We start from the raw sequence: 19,305 nt of genomic DNA, 5'->3' as shown, positions 1-19,305 counted from the left end.
CTCCTATTGGTGGGTTCGTTTTGTTCATTAAGTCTGAGTGTGTTCCTTTTTATTTACATACAATCCTAAAATTACGTTCACTCCATGTGTGCGTGGTGCTCTTTTCTGTACACTGTGCAAAATCAGGCTTTCAGTTTTTCCAAGTGCACTTCAAGTATTAAAAACAATGTGGGTGCAAACAAAAGATAACGAATGCAGCTTCTACACTTCGATCTAAGTTCTCAACTGAATAGGGCTTTATACTTAGACACTGGCCGCTCTCTCTGGTCTCTAGGGTTTGTGCTACTCTACTCAACTCGATCAAGGTCAAATCGGGGTTTGGGGGTCTGTTTACAGCTCTAAAAGGGATAAAATCTATCGCAACTATCGGCAGTTGTGTCTAGCTGTCTAGCTGCGATTTCTAAGGTCAATTGCGCCTATAAGGCTTTTGGAGCCTTCCCCAGTTGCGGGAGGTGTTCTACCTCACCCAAAATGTGCTAGATTTGTTAGTCTCTCCTGTCAAAATTTTGGTCCCATTTGACAGTGTCCAATCCTTTGAATTGGACGTTTGATTTTCAAGTCTTTGATTTCCTTACGTTTGATTTAAGCTAGTCTGATTCTGGCATCCGATTGTTCTGCATCCAATGTAGGCTAGCCCGAGTGACTGATGGTCCAATTTTCGTTGTGTTCGTCCAATTCCCAAGTGGTCCACATTCAATTTGCGTGAGTCCGATTATTTGAGTACCCAATTGTCTGAATTGGACGGGCCACGTGTCCGATCGGATGGGTTGGGTGGTGTCAAGTGGTTTGATTTCCAAAATCAAACCATCCGATTATCCGGAATCAGACAGTTTGAGTCTGATTCTAGGAATCAAACTCTGTCAATTGCATCCAATTCTAATGGCTGTGGTTCCAGTCAAGGCCAAAATCAAATTTATGGCAATGATTTTGGGCATGCTAGGCCACACACCTTCCAAAATGCAAGAATAGACAAGGGACAAGGGTTGTATATGCCAAAAAACTCTAGCACAAGCCGATCGATCCTTTCCTTTGGCCCTGGACTCTCTCTTTGCTCTCTTCACTCTCTCACTCACTCTCTCTCTCTCTCTCTCTCTCTCTCTCTCTCTCTCTCTCTCTCTTTACCTGCAGAAGCTAAAAATGAGTCTTCCACTCCCCTTCCTTGGGTCTTAAACCTTTGTTCTAGTGCCTAAGTGCTACCTTGCTAGTGCTTATGCCTTGTCAATGGATTGCAAGCCCATTTTCCCCCTATTTTTGCTGTGTTTTGGGTGTGTTTACAATTTACAACAATTTGCTTCGATTTCCTGATCTTGTCCTAGTCTAAATGCAACAAAAGTCAAAACCCAAGTATTGAAATGATTTATCCTACTCGTGTACCTATCAAAAACCCAAAGTACTTACTTGTTTTGAAGATTAAAAACCCCAAATCTCCTATCTATGTCAAGCATGGGTTCGAGGATGCAACCCTACTTTGACGCTTGATTTGAGGCATGCAAGTGCTCAAGCTTGAATCCATTTGTCTCAGCAATAAAACCGAAATGTAGTGGGAGCTCATGCTCAACCACCAAGACCCACAAACCACTTACTGCTTTAAGTGTTTCAAGCGAGCACAAATGGCTATCTCTCACCTAGCCGATGTGCCTTCCATCCTATAAGGGTGTAGTGAGCTTAGCTTGATGTCCGAATGAGTAGTCTCCTCCTTGTTAATCTCAAAACGAGAAAAAAGTAGAAAAATTGGAGAAGTGCGAGTCAGGAGCTAAAAGAGGCAGCCCAAAAGGAAATCGGACACAATGGAAGAAGTAGGAAGGGAAGCAGCGGAAAGCGCAAGAGCGACCTCAAAAGGTAAGTCAAAGGCAAAATAGTATTTTTAAATGCAAGGAATCTCTAAAATTTTTTGTAAAAGAGTGCCAGGCTCCCTCATGTGCAAATTATAAAGATAGATGTGCGGTAGGAAGGAAGCTAGGAAGATATGAGGACAATGGGAAGGAGGGCCTAGGCCACGCCATGTAAAAAAGGGGATAGGGGGATGACTGTCCAAAGGGAATTAGGGTTAGGGTTTTGTATAAAACGCAAAAAGTGAATGAAGAAGCTCATTCTTGTGTGTGGACAAAAGTAGCTCTTGTCTTCTTCTTCTTCTTCTTCTTCTTCTTCTTCTTCTCCTTCTTCTTCTTCTTGCTTGCTTGAGCTTGTGCTTGAGAGAGGAAGTGTGAGAGTGTGAGGAAGTGAGTATATGAGGGTGAGGAACCATCATGGAGAAGCTCTGTATCTTCTCCTCTCTTCTTCTCGTGTCTTGTCTTGTCTTGTCTTACTTGCGGCAATGGACCTTGAAGTGTGGAGCTTGAGGATTTGAAGCTTGCACTTGGATTGTGGAGCTACCGGAGTGATCGGAAGAGGAGGTAACTCGATCAAGCATGGAGGTAAGCTCACTATACTCATAGAGAGAGATAGCATGTCGACTATGTGTGAGAGGTAGCCATTAGTGCTCGGCTTGAAACACTTGAACAATAAGCGGTCCGTGGGTCTTGGCGGTCTAGCATGAGCTTCCACTACATTTTGGTTCTGTTGTGCTGGGACAAACAGATTGCATTCACGCTCCGAATCGAGCATTGAAGTAAGGTTTTCCACAAACCGATGCTTGAGGTAGATAGGTAGGAAAAGTGAGGAAGTTTAAAGAGGCATTTGATCCCCCTGGCAAGTAAATTTTTGATTTTTTGGATTTGGAAAAGTAGATTGGAGTAGTGTAGGTGTTTTCTTTGTGATTTGGATGCATTAGGATAGGAAAAAACAAAGAAAAAAGAAAAACAAGCATTAGGGTTTCTGCTGTCATAACATGAAAGGTGAGAAGGATCAAAGCTTGCACGTGAGAGCTATGGCGGGAGAGCAAGAGCAGGAAAGAGAGAGACAAGAAATGGGAACTCCAACAACCACAATGTGTGGCCGGGCCTTCCTTTATTCAAATTGTCACTAAAAGAATAAAGAATATGTGAGTGTGACGGGCCCTCCCCACCTGCAGGTGTGTGCAGTGGTGGGTACTGTCAGTGTAGTAATACACGTATGGCTAGGCGGAGGCACCTTTACCCCCAACAACTTCCCAGTTAAAGGTGAATCTGCCCCAGTGAGAGAGAGAAAAAAGAAAAGATAGTACAACATGTACACATGTACATCAGGATGAGTAAAAAGATGTCATCTCATCCAATGCCCATCAATCTCTTGAGGAAGGCAAAGCGGTCAGTAGTGACTCTCTTCCTGAGCAAGTCTGCAGGATTCTGCTCAGTCGGAATCTTGACAAGGTCAATAGACTTGTTCTCAATGACCTCCCGAATGAAGTGATACCTCACCTCAATATGTTTCGTCTTCACATGGAAGACCAGATTCTTGGCGGATTCTTGGTCAACTAAATGGATCTCATAGAATCCGAATGTAGTGTAGACATAGCATCCATCAGACCAAGGTCTGCAATCAAATGGCCTAACCAGATAGCCTCTTTGCAAGCCTCTATGGCTACAATATACTCGGCCTCCGTAGTAGAAAGGGCCATACACTTATGTGCCCTGGACATCTAAGAGATAGCCCCTCCAACATAAGTGAACACATAGCCAGAAGTGGACTTTCTACTATCTGCATGTCCTGCATAATCAGAGTCAGTGTACCCCACGATTCTTGTATCCTAGCTACCATAATAAAGACACATATATGCTGTGCCTTTCAGGCACCTCATGATACCCTTCACCCCATCCCAATGTTTCTTACTAGGTGTAGCCATAAAACTGCAAAAGCAATATCTGGATGGGTGGCTATCATGGCATACATAAGACTGCCCACGGATAATGCATAGGGAATCATGGCCATCTCGGCCCTCTGCTCATCTGAATCGGCCTATGAAACCTTCACATGAGAAGGTAATGGACATCCAATAGACTTAACATCCTGCATGCGGAAGCGCTCAATGACTTTATGTACGTACTCCCTCTATGACAGATAGAGGAGTCCTTGAGATCTATTGCGCGTGATGCGCATACCAAGTATATGAGAGGCCTGTCCCAAATCTTTCATCTCAAAGCTCTTCTTGAGCTGAGCCTTAAGAGCATCAAGCTCCTCATGAGCTATCCCTGCTAAAAGCATGTCATCCACATAGAGTACCAAAATTAGTAAAGAATCGTCATGGGCTTTCTTCATGTACAAGCACGGATCCATAGCACTGCGGCTGTAGCCCTATGACTGCATGAATGCATCAAACTTATGGTACCATTGTTGAGATATCGAGCTCCACTCGTGATACGCCAGGGTGACCGTTGTGTATTTATGTCACCGACTTGTCAGTTGCAGACGCGGTTGGTACACCGCCCATGAATAATAGCTACATGATAGCTATCCTTATCTACTCTAGTTCGTGGCTCAGTTAATATGCCACCTTAGTTAGTTGAGTTTGGTTTGAGACCCATATAGAGGGTTCTTCTATTTCTTTGTACTTGAGTTCTTTTGGCTTACACAACTAAGAAGAGAAAAACTGTTTTCAGCCTCCACCCTTGTGTGTATTCCCCCATTGTGCAAGCAAGAAAGCTACAAGTGAGACTCCTTCCTTCTCTCCCACAATCTTGACATGGTATCAGAGCCTTGTTCGTGGTAAGGAGCTCAAGAAAGCAAGCCAAGCTCGCGGTGTTCTGGTAAGAGGAGCAGTGTTGCTTTCATTTTCTATTTTGGGAGCAGATCTCTGCAGGTAGCACAGCCGGAAATTGCAGGAGTGCATTGTCTCAGGTTGAGACGCCCTTCGCGGTGAAGCAAGAGGGCAATATATGCTGTGGGAAAGAGCTTCAGCTCATGGCGACCCTGTTTTTTTGATTTGAGGCCATTTCGGGGCCTATTTTGGAGGCGGAAGTTTTCTGCACGCACTCAGGAAAAGGTTCAGTTTTATGCTGTGCAGCCACTGTTCTACAGGTCGGTGAAAAGTTTCTGTAGAAATTGCATCGTATGCTTGTGCACAGAGACATTGGGAGTTACAGAATCATCCTTGGTTCCTGTTTATGCAAAATCGTCACTAGGAAGTGACTGTGTGGTCAAATACCACTTTCGCCAGTTTTGCAGATTTGCCCTTGTGAGGGTGAAGCTGTGTTTTTTGCAGTGACAGAATTTTTTGCAGTATTCTGTAATGGCATCTGATTCTCTCTCACAGATTGTCACTGAAAAGCTTGACAAGAACAATTTCCAAGCATGGAAGTTTAGAATGAAGAATTTCCTTATGGGAAAAGGATATTGGGAATTTGTTGCAGGAAATGAAGAAGAACCAGTTCTTCCTGATGTTCCCAATCAACAGCAAATGCAGGCATTTAAAGCATGGCATGAGAGAGCCAGGAAAGTTATGTACTGGCTATCTATCAGTATTTCAGACTCTATGATTGTGCATATTCAGGATGCAAGTACGCCAAAGGAGGCATGGGATACTTTGTCAAAAATGTATAGTATAAATACCCAAGCCAGGAAAATGCAACTCAAGCAAGAGTTGCATAATGTGCAAAGAGAAAATATGAGCATCAATGACTACCACATGAAGGTGAAGAAGATTGCAGATGCACTTGCTTCCATTGGATCGCCAGTGGAAGATGATGATTTAGTTTCTGTGACCTTGAATGGTCTAGGAAAGGATTATGCACAGTTTCGGACATCCATTTCAGTTCGTGAACGATTTCCTGATTTTGAGGAGTTGATTGCTCTTCTAATTTCTGAGGAGCAGAGAAATGGTGGTGCATCTTCTTCAGGAGGAACTTCAAAGGAAGCTGTCTTCTACTCAAATGCTGGAAGAGGTAGAGGCAGAGGTAGAGGAGGCCGATTTGGAAGCCGTGGTAGAAATCAGAATATGCAGCAAACTCAAGAAAACCAGTCCTATGGAGGAGGACGTGGTAACTCTAGAGGCAGGGGGAGCCAAAGAGGTCGTGGTGGATGGCAAAGAGGTCAAAATGCAAACAGTAATGTTGAATGCTACTATTGTGGTAAAATGGGTAATATGGCTAAAGACTGCTATAAAAAGCAGAATGACATCATGAATGGAAAACTGCAACAAGGGAATTATGCATCTTCTAGTAGACAGGGTGATGACAGAAATGAGCATTTGTTCATGGTGCAGCACATGAACAATTCTGTGACAAGTGCAGGAGAAAGCAATGATGTATGGTATGTTGACTCAGGTGCATCAAACCACATGACAAGTCATGCAGAATGGATGGAGGATGCAAGGAAAATGGAAAAACCAGGATTTGTGGAGACTGGTGATGATACTGCACATCCTATTGTGCAGATTGGAAAAATTCCCTTGTCTATGCAGGATGGGAAAAAGAAATACCTGTCCGATGTATTTCATGTCCCGAATATCACCAAGAATCTGGTTTCTATTGGTCAAATGGTTGAACAGGGCTTGCAGGTTAGATTTAATCCTCATGGATGCTTTGTTGAGGATATGAAAAATAAAGGTTGCTTGATAGCAAAAGGAAAGAAGAAGGGCAGAATGTTTACATTGGATGCAGACATGTCTGAATTGAGTGCAGCAATGTTTGCACATGGGACCAGTGTAGTTGCAGATATTGATATCTGGCATAAACGCATTGGTCATGTTAATGTACAGCGACTTAAATCAATGCAGGCCCAAAATATTGTTGCAGGATTGCCTAAATTCAAGGTTGCAGAAATGCATAAGGTATGTGAAGCCTGTCAGTTTGGAAAACAGGCAAGGAAACCATTTCCTAGACATGTTCAAGAGAGTAAGAAGCCATTGGAATTAATCCACTCTGATGTGTGGACTACTAAAGCTGCATCTCTTGGAGGCTGTCATTATTTTGTCAATTTTATTGATAACTATAGCAGAAAAGTTTGGGTGTATTTTATGAAAAAGAAAAGTGAAGTTTTTGGGCATTTCAAAACTCTTAAAGCTATGGTTGAAAAAGAAACAGGTCTGCAAGTAAAATGCCTAAGGTCAGATGGAGGGGGAGAGTACCTCTCAAATGAGTTTGCAAGGTTCCTGCAGGAGCATGGCATAAAGCAGCAATATTCATGCAGTCATACCCCACAGCAAAATGGAATTGCAGAAAGAAAAAACAGACATATTGGAGAGGTGTATCGTGCCATGCTCAATGAAAAAGACCTGCCAGATTTTTATTGGGCTGAAGCAGTTGCTACATCAGTCTACATAATGAACAGGACTCCCACTGCAGCAATACATGGAATGACTCCAGAGGAGAGGTATACTGGTAGGAAACCAGATATTTCTCATTTGAAAATTTTTGGTTGCATTGCCTATGTACATGTGCCAGATGAGTTGAGATCCAAGTTGGATCCAAAAGCTGAGAAGTGCATCTTTATTGGTTACTCTCTGCAGCAAAAAGGGTATAGATGCTATAACCCTTCTACTCGTAAGTTTACAGTGAGCAGAGATGTTGTTTTTTATGAGATGAGTAGCTGGTATAAACCAGTAAATGTGATTGATGATGTAGATGCACAAAATGGTAATGCTGCACAGAATTCACAACAGCAGTCACAAAATATTAGTGGACCTGGAGCGCCCTCTAGCAGTGGTTCACATTCTTCGCCATGGACAGGCAGATTGAGATCAGGAGAATCTTCTCAAAGTAATGCAGATAGTGCTATGCAGGTATCATGAAAAGGAAAAGAGAAGGTTGATCAGCCCATGTTTGATGTGAATGCAGGTCACTCTTATGTGGATGGTGAATCCAGTGGCTCAGAACAGAGCATTGATGATGAGTTGGGTATTCCTTCTATTGTTACACCTGGAGTAAGGAAGACCAGGGATGTTTTGAGAGCACCTGGGAGTGAACCTACTTTGCGCAGGTCTACGAGAGCTAGGTATCCTGTGGATAGGTTGAAATATGATGGATTTACAGCCATTCACTATGCATATATGGTCAAGGTGATACAGGAACCAGAACCCACTTCTTTTGAGCAAGCCATGGGAAAAGAAAAATGGGAGAAAGCCATGGATGAAGAAATGGATTCCTTGGAAGCAAATGCTACATGGGAATTGGTACCTTTGCCTAAAGGTAAGAATGCAATTGGCTGTAAGTGGGTTTATAAGGTGAAGCACAATGCAGATGGTTCTGTGAACAGATACAAGGCAAGATTAGTAGTCAAGGGGTATGCACAAACATATGGCATTGACTATGAAGAAACATTCAGTCTGGTTGCAAGGATGGCAACAGTAAGAGCAGTCATTGCTATGGCTGCATCAAAGGGATGGTCTTTACATCAGATGGATGTAAAGAATGCCTTCTTGCATGGTGATTTGCAAGAAGAGGTCTATATGGAGCAGCCACCAGGTTATGTGCATGCTGTTCATCCTGAGTTTGTTTGCAGATTGAAGAAAGCTTTGTATGGCTTGAAGCAAGCACCTAGAGCATGGTCTGACAAGATAGGACAATATCTTGTCACTATTGGCTTTCAGATTTCCAAGGCAGATTTCTCACTTTATGTGAGAAAAACAGAGAAAGGTATTATGCTACTTGTCATTTATGTTGATGATTTGATTATGACAGGTGACAGTGATGAAGATATCCTTCATGTGAAAATGCTATTGAAGCAGAAGTTTGAGATGAAGGATTTGGGAGAGCTGCGTTATTTCTTGGGCATTGAGGTGATTAGATCACCAAGTGGGATACAGCTCTTGCAGAGGCAGTATGGATTGGACATGCTGTCCAAATATGGGATGACAGGCTGTAAGCCTATTTCAGTTCCTTTGGAGCAAAATGTGAAGCTGAGCACAGATGCAGGTGAGCTTCTAGAAGACCCTACTATGTACAGACGCATAGTAGAAAGTTTGATTTATATGACTATTACCAGGCCAGATTTGAGCTATGCTGTTGGATTGGTAAGTCAGTTTATGCAGGCTCCAAGGAAACCGCATTTGGATGCGGCTAGACGCATACTAAGGTATGTGAAGTCCACATTGCAGTATGGACTATTTTATGAGACTGGGGTTCAGATACAGTTGCATGGATACACTGATGCTGATTGGGCTGGTAGCATTTCTGATAGACGATCTACCAGTGGATATGTGTTCTCTTTTGGGAGTGCTGCAGTCACTTGGAGTAGCAAGAAACAGCCTACAGTTGCCTTGTCGAGCACAGAGGCTGAGTACAGGGGTGCAGCAATGGCTGCATGTGAGGTAGCTTGGTTGCATAAGCTACTTTATGATATGCATCAGTCTACAGATGGGCCAGTTGTCATTTATTGTGACAACATGAGTAGTATACACTTGGCAAATAACCCAGTTCATCATGCTAGAACAAAGCACATTGAGGTGCATTATCACTATGTGCGGGAGAGGGTTTTACTAGGTCTTATTGATCTAGTTTATGTCAGCACAGAGGATCAGGTAGCTGACATATTTACGAAGGCATTGGGCGCAGAGAAGCTGCGCAAGTTCAGAGACCTGCTTGGTGTGCAGGAATTGGGATTGAGCTCGAGGGGGAGTGTTGAGATATCGAGCTCCACTCGTGATACGCCAGGGTGACCGTTGTGTATTTATGTCACCGACTTGTCAGTTGCAGACGCGGTTGGTACACCGCCCATGAATAATAGCTACATGATAGCTATCCTTATCTACTCTAGTTCGTGGCTCAGTTAGTATGCCACCTTAGTTAGTTGAGTTTGGTTTGAGACCCATATAGAGGGTTCTTCTATTTCTTTGTACTTGAGTTCTTTTGGCTTACACAACTAAGAAGAGAAAAACTGTTTTCAGCCTCCACCCTTGTGTGTATTCCCCCATTGTGCAAGCAAGAAAGCTACAAGTGAGACTCCTTCCTTCTCTCCCACAATCTTGACAACCATTCCCTAGGTGCCTACTTTAAGCCATATAGAATCTTCTTTAGCTTGCACACTAGGTGTTCCCTGCCAGGGTCTGCAAAGCCCTTAGCTACTCCATGTAAATCTCATCATGCAAGTCCCCATGTAGAAAAGCCGTCTTGACATCCATCTGGTATAAGTCCAGGTCAAGCTGTACCCTTAGCAACCAATCGAGCCTTGTATGCTGGGTTGGGGTGTCCAGGGGTACTTTTCAGCTTGTACATCCACTTGCATGGCAAAGCCTTCTTACCTTGAGGCAAGGAAACCAAATCCCAAGTCTGATTCTTCTGCAAGGAGTCAAGCTTAGACTGCATAGCCCTCTCCCAAGAGTGGCAATCACCTCGGTGCATAGCCTCATCATAAGTGAGAGGCTCTTCTGCATCTGTAACCAGCACATAATCCATAGAGGGTATAATCCATAGAGATTCTTATGAGCATCAGGTGATGCTGCACGCTGTCTAGCTGGCCATGGAGCCGGGCTGAATGAGAGCAGGTAGCTCCTTCTGAAAGATAACTCTACATACCTCAACCACTTTCTCAGGCTCCATATGCATTTTGTCCTCATGAAAGATGACATCATGGCTGCGAATCACTTTTTGCGCCTGTGGATCCCATAGACGGTAACTCATCTCTCCTGCATCTCCATAACCAATGAAAATGCATTTGACACTCTTAGGATCCAGCTTATTGCATTTGTCCTTGGGCACATGGCAGAATGCCTCACAACCAAAGACACGAAAATGATCATAAGAGGGGGGTTTGCATGCCCATACCTCCTCTCCAATCTGAAATTCAATGCCACTGCTAGGCGACCTGTTAATGAGATGCACTGTAGTAGTAACTGCCTTAGCCCAAAAGTGCCGCGGTAAGCCATCCTGGCTAAGCATGCTACTACAGATCCTTTCCTGAATGGTCCTATTCATGTGTTCAACCATACCATTTTGGGGTGGGGTGTAAGGGGCAACCAACTGACACTTAATATCCCGCTCATCACAAAACTGCTCAAATGCATGTGATACATACTCACCCCCATTATCTGATCTTAGGCATTTCAGCCTTTTCCTAGACTGGTTTTCTGCCAATGCAAGCCAATGCTAAAATGTGTCTAAGACATCGGATTTTCTCTTTATGGGATAAGCCCAAACCTTACGTGAGTAATCATCTATAAAAGTAACAAAGCACTTTGCCCCACCAAGTGACTGACAGGGCATGGGTCCATATACATCTGAGTGCACAAGAGCCAAGGGCTCACCCATGCGTTTCTTACCAGACTTTTTATGCATATTTTTAGTTTGCCTACCGCCATACAAACAATGATCACAATAATCAAAATGTGAAGAGTGAAAAGGCAGAAGATACTGCAAATCACGGAGCATTTTCATTCCTTCAAGAGACATATGCCCCAAACGAGCATGCCAAAGGGATACATGGGGAATAGAACCCATAAACAAAACATGATCCAATGTAGCTCCTGATACAAAAAAGGTATAGAGGCTGCCAGACTTGGCACCTCTTGCAAGTACAAGCTTGCTATGAGCAATCTTCCATGCAGAGTCTCCAAAAGACACAAAATACCGTGCATCATCAAGCTATCCAGCTGACATAAGGCTGCGAGTCAATACAGATACATGGCGTACATCATGCAAAACAAAAGAGATGCGAGAAGAAAACTGCAACCTAACATCTCCAATGCCCACAATATCAAGAGACTTGTCATCACCAAGACGCACAGAACCAGACATGGTACGATAGGTATGAAACCAATCTCGACAGGGTGTCACATGAAAGGACGCACCCAAATCCAAGAGCCAGCACTGCGCATACATAGAATGTATCTCAGAAGTCTGTAAGGCATTGCATGAAGAAGCTACAAGTATGTAATCATCATCTAAATCAGTGGCCTGCATGACATTAACCTCTTCTATCTTCACACTGGACTTTGCAGGCACAATACTGTGCTCAAAAGACTTTTCATGCACTTTTTGTTTTCCCTTTTCTTTGCACTTATCATCGCGCATTTTATGGCACTGTGGCCTAATATGTCCTATTTTCCCACAATAATGGCAGGTAAGATCAGACTTCCATCCATGGGACTTACTGCGACCACGTGACTTGGACCTGGACTTCTGAGAGTCCCTACCCTTATGATGATTATCATGCCTGCCATTTCTGCCACCTCTAACGGTCAATGCATGTGAAGAGCGAGAAGCATCATTGTTTCTCCTGTTGATTTCCTCAGTCAATAAAGCACTCTCAACATCTTTGACTTTCACCCCATCAAGCTTGTTCGTGCATATGGCAGTATGGAATACATCCCATGATTCAGGAAGGGTGCCAAGCAAAAATAACGGGTGCAAGTTATCGTTGAACTCAATACCTTGTGACAACAGATTCTTCATGATAGCATGAAAGTGACTGAAATGAGATGATAGGGATGACCCCTCCTTCATGCGAAGGTCCATTAACTACTTTAGCCAATACATTTGGGATGCAGGACTCTAATGCGCATAAAGTTCCTGAATTTTCTCCCATAAGTCCCATGCACTCTGACTCTCATCTTCAAAAACATTATGATGGACCTCTTCTGAGAGTGACAAAATAATGGTAGACTTGCATAGCTCATCAACTTCCATCCAAACATCATCATCCATATCCTCAAGTTTGACACCCTTGAAATGCAAGGGTTCAATCTACAATTTTTGCACCAAAACCTGCCATATTTGGGACTTTCAATACCCATAGTTGGTACCATCCAATTTGGCAATGTTAAAGAGAGATGTGTCTTTCAGATGACTAGCCATACTGTCCCAAATCAATGCAAAAAGGTGAAATTGTAGGTTGCTGTAATTAGTAGAAAATGCACTAAAACCACTACTAAAATTGGCTGAAAGAGTGGATTTTACCAAGAGAAGCACATGTCCACCAAATATGACCAAGATAACATCAAATAGTAAGCATTACCCTTAGAGAAGTGCTCAAAATCTGCAGATTTTAGCTTACTGTAATAAATGACATATTTCAGTAAATGAGAGCTAGCTATGCCACAAGCGGATCCCTTATCAATCATATACTGCCAAGACCATAACCAGCATCATGCGGGCATAACATAGGCATATGACAGTCGATAAGCATGAATCCAACACCCAAACATGTCATGAAATATCTGCCAGTGAGTAGGCACATCCCTAGTCAATGGAGCATAGTGTACCCGCCACTACCAAGACTTGACACAAGTAGGTGTCAGCTCACAAGGAAAGGGACCCAAGTCAAAGAGTCAGCTCATAAGCATTGGAAGGAACCAAGACATATGAACCATGCATCATCCCAAAGGGTAAGAAATCCCAAATAGTCTCAAAAGCTCAAATAGCATAAGATCCGCCTACTCTATGTCTGTCAAGCATCCAAAGACGCTTCCACTGGCACAAACGCCGTATGTACGAGCTCAAAAGCTCAACCAAGCCAAGTCAAAGTGCCAAAAGAATGAAAAAGAAGCTTCAATACCCTCTTGCTATGGCTATCGGGATGGAGACCCAATGCGAGTAGGGAGTCCATGGGAAGTTGAGAGTGCCACGAGCCAAGCTCAAGAGTCGGGAAGCCAAGCTTTGATACCAGTTGAAATGTGAGAAGGATAGAAGCTTGCACGTGAGAGCTATGGCGGGAGAGCAAGAGCAAGAAAGAGAGAGACAAGAAATGGGAACTCCAACAACCACAATGTGTGGCCGGGCCTTCCTTTATTCAAATTGTCACTAAAAGAATAAAGAATAAGTGACTGTGATGGGCACCCACCACTTGCAGTGTGCAGTGGCAGGTACTGTCAGTGTAGTAATACACGAGCGGCTAGGCAGAGGCGCCTTTACCCCCAACATAACATGGCAAGAGGGTTTGATTTGTTTGCCAATTTGTGTTATGGAGTTTTTTTGCTATTCCAGGTATATATAATCCTTCATTAGGGTCTATTCTTACATTTTGGAAGTTTGTGTGACCCCTCATAAACAAAATAATTAGAATTGAGTTGATTTTTGCAGGATTTGGACATTGTTACCAAAGTCCAATTCCCAAAATTGGACTCGGACGTTGGACTCGGAGGTTCGATTTCCAAAATCGAATGGTCTGATTTTTGGACTTGGATATCCTAAAATCTCGTTCGATCGGGCACACGGGACTTGTCCAATTCGAATGCTCAGACAATTAGACAATCGACACACGAAAATCGGATACACAAAAATCGAACCACTAGAATCAGACCAAAGACTTGGACCGTCCGATCAGCCGATCAGACCAACCCAAAATCGGATTTCCGATTCTGATAATCAAACTCCTGAAAATCGGCACCTGTCAAAATCGGACAAGTGAATAGAATACAAATTTGACACATCTCGTCTCATGGCCAAAGGCTGTGATTATTGTGATTTCTGATTAGACGTAGTAGTGGCTAGTTCAGTGTGTTGAGATATTTGCAATCACACCTATTGTAGCCTCTTTGTATGAGGCGGTTCTGGGCTTAGGACATGCATGCAGACTGAATCCCATATGCATAGAAAGGGAAAACTACTACCATCCAACAACTATAAAGCATTGTACTTGACTACCACTTTTCATATGGATAGCCAGCCTGCACATCCCTGCCTTTGAGCTTCCATAACTTTCTGTAGAGGGAATATCTCTCCAAGCTCTCTTCTAGAGATTTATTCTTTGACTCCCAAGGCTTCTCTATATCACATAGAACCCTGACATTGCCTTGAATCAAGCTTAGCATTGCCTTTTTTCTTAGCTTCTGCCATGTGTGACTCCATAGCTAGGTTATACCTAGCTCACTTGGAGCTTCTTGATCTCTTCCTACAAGCCTCTGCTGCTATGCACACACCGTGTAAAAAAAAATCTAGAATGTGGCTTTCTTATTGATTTAGAGAGCCAATGCCATTTTAGACATTAGTGTTAGTGTCCATGGTTCAAAAATATTAGATTTTTGGACAAGTTTAGCCAATTTATGATATTTTAGATGCTATCTCTTGTAAAAATCCATAAAACTATAGAGAACTTCTAGATTAGGATGATATGTAAAAGAAAGCATGTAGATTTCAGCCAATTTGAGAGGATTTTATGTAAAAAGAGAGATTGGTGAAATCGCGCGACACGTGATCGCTGTTTTCAGGCAGTGAAAAACACTTCAAAGTGGGAGATGAAGAAGGAGTGATCAGGCAGAATTCTGGCTAGGTGTGCTAGTATTTTACCCCCCTTTTGGAGCCAATGGAAGCATCAGATTGGCGATTTGAGTAGCATAGAGGAAGGTATTATTTTATACACGTTTTTGTCTATTAGAGTTTTATCTTCTCATAATGCAAGAATAAACTGATAGGCTTCATCTCTGTTAGTATTCTTCTATATTTTCTAATTCTTTTTGGGAGTGTTCTTCTTCATCAAAGGTGAATTTCAGAAGATATTTGGGCTGATTTGGGGCTGATATCTTTAGCCATATTCAGAGAATTAGCTACAACATTGTTCTTTTAATTCATTTCTTACTCTCCAGAAGACATCTTGTCAAAATATACAAGTATTATGTGCGCTTATGGTAGGGAAATGTTTGTAGATCATTCATAGATGCTTTGAGTTGAATTAAGAGGAGATTTTTCTCTTATTTCTTGGCTATGGTAACTTATCCTTATTAGGAACTCAATTTGAAGCTCTCTTGAAGCAAGTCTCTTTGCCCTACAAGCCTTGTAATTGACTCATAAGCTTTTGTCCCTAACAGTCTACATTGAATGTAATCATGCAAAGTTGATTCATGCTATGACATCATGTATGAATGATGGGATGCAGAGTTATTTATGATACATGAGAGCATATTGCATTTGTTTTTTATTATTGCTCTTACAGTTAAGAAAATAAGCTTGATTTGAGTTAGAACTTATGAGATAATACTCTTGTGATCTTTACTAAGAACATGCAATTGGAAGCTCTATTAACATCTTCAAGAACTTGGCTTGAAACCTTCAACCCTTCTCTTATCTCTACCATCTCCGGAGTCTAAGCTCTTGAACCCCCATACATTCTTCTCTTGCCAAACCCCTGTGTTGACCTTCGACCCAACGCGATGCGACAATGCTTTCTTCTAGGAAGTTATTGCCCAGGTTAAGGTACATCATCTTGACACATTACAACTCGACATTGCGTACTCTATGCAATGACATTGCTGAAATTTGTCACTATTGTCAGAACTGCACCTCCTCCACTATCATACACTTCATCCTCTCTCTGTACAGTGTGATCCAACCTGCAATCATAGGGCTATTAAAGGTCCATATGTAAGCTACTTTCAACTCAAAGGGTTCGTGGATTAATTGCCTATACACGTTGTGCCAAGTAAAAAACCAGTCGGCCAGGAAACCCTTGATAGACCCTCCATAGCCATTGCAACTTCAAGCTCTATTTTTCTTTCATTTTCTCTCCCCTACCACTCAAACAAATTAAGGCCACACTAAATTGAGAGTCTCAGCAAAGATTTGGGATATTTTGAAGATTTGTTTTGAAGTCTTGAAGGCCTCAAGCAGTCCATATGGCCAAGCCAACTACTGCCACTAATATTTGTTGATTAGATTTATCCATCACATCAGCAAGGAGGGGACTCAAGTTGAAGGGGTCACATCAAACATCAAGCAACAAACAAGCATCAAGAATCATCATCTTCGAAACATAGTGTCTCTTGATACTCTCATAGTGTCTTTTGGCACTACCTTGATTTGTGTCGTTTGACACATTAGGTTTCAACTCTTTTTGTTTTTCAATGCCAAACATGAAGATTTTTAAGTGGGTGCTCCTCATGAAGAGTAACATGTATCTTATGGCCCATTTACACTACATAGAAAATGTTACTCTACCTACAGGAAGACATGGAGCTACCTATATCCAAATGCCATTAATGTATCCATTTGAAGACCTTGAAGACATGAAAGTGCAAAAGTTTGAAGTCAAAACTGTTGCCTCAAAGATGATACCTTTGATTGAGGGGGACATGGATATGAAGACTAATGCATATGCAAGCAAATTCAATGAAGAAGCAGATCAGGAGGACCTAGAAGAAGAGGACCAAAAGAAGCAGAAAAATCATGAAGACTCTAAAGCAGCAAACAAAGTGAAGAACAACTACATGATCAAAAAGAGCAAGCTAGACTACATTAACATTTGCAATGAATTGAATATCTATGTCAAAATAAAGGCTAAAAACTGCAAGGGCCTGACGGTCCTTGACCCAATTTTTTACTATACCTTTTTTCCAACCTTGTAATTCCTAGCCCAAAATGTCTTTATCATAAGCTTATAAACTCCTCATGTAGCCATGTACTACAGCCTTTGTACACTTTGTGAGGCCCCTGCTACAGCCTTTGGATGTCCATTATGTTTATGGTATCCACACTTAGCCTTTTTTGCGACAAGCTTTGGTGTTTTGCCATGTTTAGGGTGTGCCCACACTTCGCAGGTGTTGCTCTCACTAAAGCCTCTACACACATTGTACTTTGTGGTTGTGATTGAGGAGGGCTGTTGAGATATTTGCAATCACACCTATTGTAGCCTCTTTGTATGAGGTAGTTTTGGGTTTAGGACATGCAGGCAGACTAAATCCCATATGCACAAAAAGGGAAAACTACTACCATCCAACAACTATGAAGCATTGTACTTGACTACCACTTTTCATTTGGAATGAATACAATGTCATGATCCTTTGTACTTTCAATTAAGTGTCTTGTCTTTGTCAATCCTACACAAGATTTTGTTTATGAGTCCAAGCTGCCATCTTGGAACCTAATTCACTTGTGTAACAGTTTGTCTCTACTTGTCTATGTCATCATGAGTTTGGTCTTCATCTTCCATCCACCATAGCATCTGCCATGCTCTAGATCTGCATCTTTCACACAACAGTGGACTCGCTACTATTGATAGAATTCAGTTTCAAGTCCTTAGGCACATTAGAAGTGGTTGTGCCTTTTGTTTCCCTTTGTGCATTCATTTATGCAAATCAAGCATCAGTTGAACTAGTCACGGTGGATTGCACAAGCATATCCTTAGGCTAAGAATTAGGGGTGGTGTCATGTCCTGCACCTTGGACATTTGGAAGCTCAGATGGAGATATAGATTGGGATTGAGCAGCTGCACTTGACAACTGCTATTGTGCTTCTTGTGTCCATTTAGGGAAAGATGGTGTAGGAGATTTGGGACTCCTAGGTGGAGTTGGCACTAGCTAGAAGATTTGCTTATGGCTGTTAGATGATTTTGCCATTTGCTTTGTTGAGCAATCAGTCTTACCATGAGCAACGTTGCACCTGTGGTGCTCATTATCCTCTTGGGAAGTTAAAGGCTCCTTAGGTACTAGTGGTCTTTGTGCACACTTAATGGTTACATCTAATATATTCTTGCTAAGCACGCTAGGCTAAGGATCTACCTTTCGAATAGTCATGTTTGGTTTCTTGATTTTAATCGTGAGGGGCTCAATCACTCCAATGTTTTTGACTCGAGACTTGGATTTTCGTGTAGATTTCATCTTGCCCTTCTTCACTTTTGACACGATTTGGCCTTCAGCTCTGTTGTGGAAAAGGTGGTTTAGTAGGGGATTTTGGTACCCAAATCCATCGGTTACCTATGTAATACCCTTGATCACGTAGCAACATTTCGGATATCCATTGTGGCGTTGTGTTGGCTCTCCATTGATACTTTCATCTATAAGGCTTGGGCTTCTTTTGTGGTCTTCTATGATATTTGTAAGTCCAAAGCCTATCCTTGGCATTATCTCCTAACCTTCTTATTTCAATCATGGCCTCACTCACTGGTTCTCTCTGTTCAACACTTGTATCGACTCTTTCAACAAGTCCTTACTCTTGTTACTGGGCTTGCCTAGTATGCCAGAATATTCCTTATCTTTCCCTTGAGGTTTGATGAGGTAGCCCTTGCTAAATGTTGTGATTATCCTCACACCCGATAGTGCTAAGTGTATCCTCTATGCTACATAATCGGCCTCACACTTCATTTCCCTTTTGAAGGGTCTTCCTAGGAGGGTTTCCTTTCCACAATTTGCACTATTTGGAGGAACATGGAATAGGGTAGGCAAGCTTTCAATTTCAATAGCTACAAGGATCCTGGACTTCCCTATAAGTGCTTGTGGATATCCCGCATAACAATTAAGAGTTGCATTAGTTGGTGTGAGCTTTGGTTGGCCTAGTAGGGTCCATTCTTCATAGGTCAAGATATTAAAATTTTCTCCTTCATTGATGAGAGTATCGACATTGTGCTCTCTTTTTGCAGTGAGTTTGACCCTAAGATAAGTAGGTAGTACTATGTCTTCATCTTCTGGGTCTTGGCTTATAAGTTTAAGCCTACTGATACATGCCTTTGAGTCCCCAACTACACAATTAGATGTGGATTCTCTACTGATTTCTTTGGTCGTCTGTGAAACAACATTCAAGGTGCATATCATCA

This window comes from Lygodium microphyllum, chromosome 11, assembly GCF_053477565.2.
Source record: "Lygodium microphyllum isolate KBCC chromosome 11, Lygodium_microphyllum_v1.1.10, whole genome shotgun sequence".
NCBI lineage: Eukaryota > Viridiplantae > Streptophyta > Polypodiopsida > Schizaeales > Lygodiaceae > Lygodium > Lygodium microphyllum.
The sequence above is the reverse complement of the archived record's forward strand: the minus strand, read 5'-3'. Positions refer to the sequence as shown.